At 40.3% G+C, this 8,292-nt stretch overlaps 1 pseudogene; it reads left to right on the forward strand.

The window, feature by feature from the left end:
- Positions 1-7,441: 7,441 nt before the first annotated feature.
- Positions 7,442-8,024, forward strand: LOC105721935 (2-iminobutanoate/2-iminopropanoate deaminase-like; annotated as a pseudogene).
- Positions 8,025-8,292: the final 268 nt, after the last annotated feature.

Here is an 8,292-nt window from a genome sequence, read left to right on the forward strand (position 1 = left end):
ACTGGGCCTCCCTTGCTGTTCCTCAGACACACCCCTCACACCCCTGCCTCCAGACGCATCCACTTGCTATTCTCTCTGCCCAGAGAGCTCTTTCACCGTGCCTTCTCATTTCTTTCAGCCCTTTTTTGAAATGTCACCTATTGTTGGCTTCTTCTTGTCCACTTTGTATAAAATAGCGACAGCTCCAGCACGCGCACGTGAGCACACACGAGAAAGAGAAACAGAGAAAAGAAACAGCTATCCCCTGTAGCCTGTCTTACTCCACAGTTATCACCATCATCTGTCCATGTACGTATGTGTATGCATACATCTCTATCTACACTCATACTTTATCTACTGTGTGCTTCTCACCACTAGAATAAAAGCTCCGTGTAAACGGGCACATAGAGCTATTTTGTTTGCTGCCAGAGCCCCAGCTCTAGAATAACACAGTACTCAACAAATACTTGTTAAATGAATGAATGCCGCTGGGCGCAATGGCTCACCCTATAATCCCAGCACTTTATGACACTGCTACGGGCAGATCACTTGAGCTCAGGAATTCAAGACCAGCCTGGCTAATGTATTGAAATCCAGTCTCTACATAAAAGATAAAACTTAGCAAGGCATGGTGGTGTGCACCTGTAGTCCCAGCTACTCAGGATGCTGAAGTGAGAGGATCACTTGAGCCCAGGAGGTGGAGGTTGCAGTGAGCTGAGATCATGACACAGCACTTCAGCCTGGATGACAGAGCAAGACTCTGTCTCAAAAAAAAAAAAAAATCTACCTCCAACCCTTCCATCTCCAACTTATAAGCTTTCTAACAGCAGAAACCAAATTTCATTCATCATTCATTTTTTATCTGTATATCTCAAGCATCTGGCACAGTCTCTGACATATCTTGCCATTCAAAAAGAGACAAAAATGGTTTCACTGAGGCATATACACTTCTGAAACCCAGTAACAATACAGTCTTCATTACTTTAGCCAGAAATAACTTCTTTATCTTTTAAACCACTCCCTAATCCCAACTATCTCTAGCTTCCCATTCTAATGATGAGGACAGCATGACTCAAGGCAATCCATGCAGGAAAATGAATCACGGCCTCTTGCCCAGCAAGAATCATATATATATGATTACATATAATAATTCTCATTTTTATTTTTCTTCAGAACAGCAGCCCAAAGCCCACCTCTTCTCCTCTGTCACATGAGGCATGATTCTGCAGAGGGGACCAGAGGTAGATTTACTGTGAGGCTAACAAAGTTTAAGTACCAGGGCTCCTGAATTTCAGACACCTGCTAAAGCTCCATGCTTAACTGTCTATCCACAATTACTAAGTCTAGTAATCTTAAAGAATCCATAAAACTGGTTGAAGTGGGAATTTTCCCAGTACAAATTTAAAGAAGCAAATGTCACCCGTCCTGCTTTGACGGGAAGATGCCTGTACCTGTCACCTTCTGACCTCTTACCTGCTTGGCCACATCTGTGTTCATCCTTCTACTTCACTTCCGCCTTGTTCAGAAAGGCCTGACCTTGACATTTTTTTAACTTAGATTGGTTTTCTTCTCTTCTCTTATGATTATGTATAATAAATCTCATTTTTATTTTTCTTCAGAACTGGTTGACAAACTTATTTCTTAAAGATTTTGCTTCATACAATAATCAGATAATTTTTATTCTGCCAGGTTTATTGTGGTTCATTTTTGTCATTCACTGAGTCATAGCAAGTTTCATGCTATTGTTTTCTTTTCCTCCTTCTACATTTCTTTTTGAATGTATAGGCTGGACAGTCAAGTTCTCTCTGTGGAATCTCTGATTTATGGAGGAGGCTACCGCGTGTCAGCTTTATCGTTCTTTCTCTGGACTGCTATTCACTGCTATGTTTCCTTTCAAGGTCTGACACAGCACTTGGCATTAGAGGCACAAGATGAGTAAATGAAATGTAAATCTAAGGGAAATTACCTTTGAATGGCATATGGTGCCTGCTCCCAGAAGGAGTTCAAAGCCTCCTGTTCATTCATAAATTCAGAATCCCCAAATTGTATTATTCATAGACTCACCCACAACATAAAGTTGGTATAAATTTAACATGTATAGAGTGAAAGCTAGAACCTGGCTTGCCCCATGGACTTAATCTAGAGTCAAGAAACTCAGGAGATTCTCAGTTTCTTTAAAAGATTTTTAAAAAGGAGAACTGCAGGTCTTCAGAGTAAAGAGCACTTAAATTTATAAGGTTACACGTTCAGTCAGCCAGGATTTTATTTATCAATGTCCAAGACTTAACAGGAATGAATCAAATGCCCTGACATCTAAAATGTGGGATTTCTGGTTGTCTCAGCATTTTACATCCCTATAAACTTCCTTCTAGAACACGATCTGTATTTTAACGAACTGATATTTGTAGAATTTCAGGAGAGAAAAATAATTTTACTTTAATAACTTACAAATTAACACAAAGAACTTCACAGAGAGCTCCGCTCACAATTTTCTCTGAAAGAGCCCATGTTTAATATACACAAAACACATTTCCTTGTGTTAAGTAGAACGCTACATTCACGCTGTTCCATATTTCCTCGCCAGTCCTTTTCCACAGAGCCTCTAATTTGCTCAGAAATCAATGAAGTAATAGACACAAATGAATGAGAGGCCACTTCTCTCTGGGCCTTCTTTCCAACTGGGACTGGGCATGACATAAGGGAGTGACATCCTTTCTCACCAAGACACTTGAGATTTCTTTCTCCTTTCACTTCTAACTTAAAATTCGTATCATTTGGGGTCTTGTCTGGGGCTGGGTCAGAGTGTGACAGGTACTACCAACAATAGGGGCTTGAACCTGAGGTCTACTTTTTGCATTAAAAAGGAATATTAGTAAGAGTGAGGGAGGACTTAAAGTCATACTAACACCAAACTGGAAATGTCTCTTTGATTTACCCAGGACTGTTTTTAGGATACAATTCAACCATCTGGGGGTTGTTTCAATGAGCTTTGCACTTAAAAAGGAATACTTTGACTTAAAAAGGAATACTTCTCTCAATATGATGTCTGTGTTGCTCAATTTTGTGTCCACTAATTATTAAATATTCTTTACCAGAAATAAAATAAATTGCCTTTGTAGTTCCTCCAAATTTTCCTGATGTGAGTAACTTTTTCAAGTAGCAAATGAAGAGACAGACTTCCCATTCTAAAGGAAAGCAAAAGTGTCACCCCCATAAATGTTGAAGGGGAGGGGAGATTCTTGGGCTGAGGTTGATGTGGAGGCAGAGCACAGTGAGCAGCCATGGGGTCCAGGGAGCAGGAGCAATGAAGGGACCTAAATGGGAAGAAGAATCTGGTATCTCAGTCTGCAGGGCCGTGTGCTGAGCCACCTGCAAGCGGAGCGACAGTAGGCTGTTGGGGAATAGAGATCCCAAGCTAGACACCTAGAGGTCAGAGCATCCCGGTGGTGGAAAGACTTGGAAATAAAAAGATGCCATCTTCATGGAGAGGAGGAGAAACAGCAGCAATCAAGACAACTTCTAATTCACTCCCCTACTCTCAACTATTCATTTCTTAACTCTGTTATCTTTGCAAACCCTAAATGCCTCAATAACTACCTTCCTTATGGCCTACGTTACATAGCATGGACCAGGAAACCCAGCTTTTGTATTTCACTGCTCCATCCCAGGAAACTTCCCAGGAATATAGAAATGATTAGTGATGATCCCTTTTTCACATTCTCCTTTCTCAGCATTATCCCATACATAGCATCCAAACAATACAGAGTCTCCCCAACCCCTATGAGATGACCATAGACTTCCTTTAGGGAGAAGAGTGTGGACACAAATTTAGCCAAGCTACTACTCTGTGGCAATCAAATACAAATTGATGAAGTTTTCACAAAAAGGAAACCAGCAGTTTGCCCAAAGTCTAAAGTTTGGAGATGAAGAACAGAGCTTAAAACTGGGACCTAGAGCTGCAGGAAGGAAGCAGGAACAGAATGTTAATGGAGTTAGAAGGTTTATTGAGACCTCTAGGCATCAGTTAGTCTTTTTTTCTTACCCAGGACTGTTTTTAGAATACAATTCAACCATCTGGGGGTTGTTTCAATGAGCTTTGCACTCCAACACTAAGAAAAAAAAAAAAATACCAGCTTCTAATTGGAAGTGTTATTTGAGCACTCTTTAAAATTCTTTCTAAAATTAATGAGAGCATATAGTACATAAAGATGTACACGGGGAGGCAGGCGGCATCGGGAGACATCTGAGCATCTCACATAAATGCAGCTGGTAAACAAGTTCACGACATGCATAAAAATGGCAATGGGGTTAGACCCGTAAGAACATCTCAGAGCGGCTTTAAACCCTTGAGCAAAATTCAAAAATTTTGCCACAGACTTTCAGGTCTATTGTAATATTAAACCAATTCTCTGCATAAACAGTTCATTTCATTTTTCTCTTTAATTATATATTGTGACCACTGAATATTAATCTTACCCTTTTTAAAAGGAAAATGTATATTTTTGTCTGTCATTCAGAGCTTTCATAAATCTTCAAGTTTGAAGCAGATTCATCCAATAATGCTTCACTAAGCTCAGCTACCTCAGGTTGCCAACAGTCTAAATGAATAGGAGGCAGAATGAGAACAAGGAGACCTTGAACTCATTAAATGCTTTATGAATGGTTCCCATTTCCAGAAAAAGTACAAATTTGTTTTCCAGATTCACTCTCTCTTGCTACATGCGTCCATGATTAAAGAGGCAGGCATTCTTTTATCTTATAGAGATTTTTGTTTTACAGAAAATATGAAAAACAGAAGACAATTTGTAACAATGAATTTTATGCTTCCAATATTAAGTTACAGTATAAATTCCTACATGAATCTAAAATCATCTAAAAGTGAATGCAACTATGAAGATAGCTAAGACAACATCCTATTCTAACTCATGCCTGACCAGAAGTTATCTAAACATGTAATGTAGCAGTTTTTTCTGGCCATTTATAACTCAATAATTTACTTTTTCATTCAGAGTACACTTAAGTGTGTTGAGTTCGGCTACCTTGTAGTCAACAAGTTTACCCTTCTTTTTCACCATGGCTACATGTGGAAATACTAACCTGTCCCCAGAACCCAGCAGAGATGGAAGGAAGGATGAGGGATGCAGCAAAATATATATATATTCTAAGAGAGCACACAAAAAGAGGCAAGTTATTGTAGAGTATAGCAGAGTCAGACAGTTAGGCATGACCGAAAGAATGGCTTAAAGACATAACTTTGGCTTTGGACCCAAGCCATAAATCAGGAAAGAAGAAAACTCATCTCCTCCAACTTAGAATATGCAGACCACTTTTCAAATGCATGGTCAAGTTCTTAGCCAGTCTTTAACGATTTGCAGACATAGTGCTTTCGTAACTAATAAATGGTTTGTATAATTAAAAGTGTTTTTTGAAAGCCCTTCGAATTTCAAAGCACACAGAATTATCCTTCGCATGTTACTGCATCAGAACAATTAGTGCACGTCAGTGCACTGATCATTTGTTTTAAGATTAACTTAATTCACCATAATATTTACTTCCACTACTTACTCCCAAACAATATTGATCTGCTCTTTCCCAAAGCAGGTTATCCTGGTCTGGATCAAACCTGTCTCTGCTAGTAACAGTTTCTCTAGGAGACAGTTCTATTTTAAATGTTTCATAGGTCATCTAGTTCTTTGTTCATTGTTAGGGATGGTGGGAGAGCTATAATAGACAAGCAGCCTCAGCTGGCCACTGAATGTAAGACTGGGTCTGGCATTATTAAAAGGATGGATGGTATATTCTATGCCTTATGGAAAACAGTTTGATAATACATCTTGACCCAGAACTTATTAAAAAATCCATTACCTTTTTAATTCAAGTTCATAATGCCCTTTGGAATTTCAATTGAGGCATTTCTTACCAAAATAATACGTAGTTTTATTACTGAACATGGGAGACAGAGTCTCTTATATTGGGAACTCTCTTACATGAGAGTTATTAATTTATTATCGACAAATTTATGTTCTTACTCTTTAAAAAAAGGTGGGGGGGGGGTACGTATCTTTGCCTTCCAAGAAGATCTTAGATCAACTTTGCCATTGCCTTGTGTGAATCTTAAGGCGATGCACAAATTCTATTTATTGGGCTGTTAATCTTTACCTAACAGGACCTGGCTCAATCCCTAAGATTGGTCATGAAATCCGCACCCTGAGGCCAGTTTGCTTTGAAAACAACTATAGGAACGCATAGAGAAGGGATAGTCCTATACACTCAATTTGTACAATTACATCCCATTTGCAAAATCAAAGATCTCAGGCAAATCAAAGATCTCAGGGGGTGGGAAAACCAACCTCGGCCCCCTGTCCTGCATCAGAAGCGCTGGTCAGGAACCCGACACCTGCTCCCCTCCTTCCGACACACTTGCAAGACACACACATGCTCCATTAAAAATAACACCAGTCTGCTTTGACATGCTTGCTTCCCAGGCGCCTGGCTTTAAAATGTGCTTGTGTTTGTCGCGGCAGGCGGGTGTGGATCTCCAGCTACTGCGGCCGCAAGGAGCTCCCGGAAAGCAGGCGGGCGCACTGGCCACTGCGTGCCGCCACTCAGCCCTTCTCTCGCCTTCTAAGGCCTTCTTCCCCGCAGGAGCAGGTCCTCCTGTCTTTTAGGTTCCTTCTTTGACGTGCTAGCGCGACTGAAAGCCGTGGAAGGCAAGGCTGCACCTTGCCCCATGCTGGCAACTCGCCAGAGAACGCGGCGCTCAGGTGCAGGCCTTTCCGAACCGATTCTCCTCTAGCATTCTTTTAACATCATCTGCTAGCAGACATTTGTGTGACCATTGGGTGTTTTAATAATTGCTCTAGCTGACCTGGGAACTGGGAAGTCTGGTAAAGAGACACAGCGTGACGACACAGCATTTGCTGATTATTTCACGCTAATTTGGACCACAAATTCTTCCAATGGATCTTGTTGGCCAACACTTGATTTTTGGCACAGGCTGAGATTCTTATATTACAGTGTTGTTATAAAGATTAAATTTAAAAGCAGAGTCTAGGACACCTATAATAGTAAACAAAAATACCTACCCTTTATTGAATGCTTATTGTATCTAGACTTTATGCTAAGTATTTTACAAATGTTATTTATTTAATTTTCTAATAACTCTGTCGAGTGGGTTTTAATATTCCCAGTTTATAGGAAACAGATTTAGAGAATCTATGCAATCAGTCCAGGTGACACAGACAGTGAGACACAGAGTGGAAAAGTGAATTCTGATCCACACTGTTCATGTTCCACAGTGCTCACATGACACTAGGTCAGTCCACCAGATAATACGGCTCTTTCACAAGACTGCAGAAACTGATGCTGGGAACCAGCATCGCTGATGTAAATCACAAGTCAAAACTGAGATTTGCCTGAGTTCAATACACTTCTTAGTTCACATAAATATTTCAGTGTAAATATGACTATCTCCTTCTGTCCACGGTTGGAGGGTCTCTCATGTTTCTGTACATCTTGCAAGAAGAGCCACTACAATCTTTTCACAATAGTGAATAGGTCAGTCGGGCGAGAAGCAAGCAGGAATGGGTCATGGGATTCTACTGGAGGGGCCACAAGTGAGAAAGGTTAGCCAGGTCATCCTTGATCAGAAAGGTGATCAGCACCACGAAAGCTCCAGGGGCCATTGGGCCCTACAGTCAAGCTGGGTTAGTCAACAGGGCCACTTACATTTTAGGACAGATAGGCATGGACCCTTCAAGTGGACAGCTTGTGCCAGGAGGGCTTGTTTAGCAAAAGAAGCTAAGCAAGCTCTTAAAAACATGAGTAAAAATCTGAAAGCTACAGGCTGTGACTTCCCTAACGTAGTAAAAGCAACTGTTTTGTTGGCTGACATAAATGACTTCGGTACTGTCAATGGATCTACAAACAGTATTTCAAGAGGAGCCTTCCTGAAAGTGCTGCTTACCTCGGTTGCCGCTTTGCCTAAAGGAGGCTGAGTTGAAACTGAGGAGGTAACTGTCCAAGGACTTCTCACAATGGCATGACTGTAAGTGGCCCAGTGCTATTTAGTCTGAAATTTTTCACATCTTAATTTTTACAATTGATATAACATCTTAATTTTTACAACTGATGAAAATGTAAGTTTCACTAAAATATCTGAAGTTATTATGGAACTACCATATAATATGGAGAGCTAAGCATGAAATGAAGATTAGGTGATTAATCCAGTTACTGATGTAATAAATTACTATTAGTTACATCCACATTACTGAATGTAGGAAAGAGTTACTCACTACTCAAGAGTGACTCAAA

The sequence above is a fragment of the Aotus nancymaae genome, unplaced genomic scaffold, assembly GCF_030222135.1.
Source record: "Aotus nancymaae isolate 86718 unplaced genomic scaffold, 86718_ANA_hifiasm-v0.15.2.pri h1tg000039l, whole genome shotgun sequence".
In the NCBI taxonomy this organism is placed as follows: Eukaryota; Metazoa; Chordata; class Mammalia; order Primates; family Aotidae; genus Aotus; species Aotus nancymaae.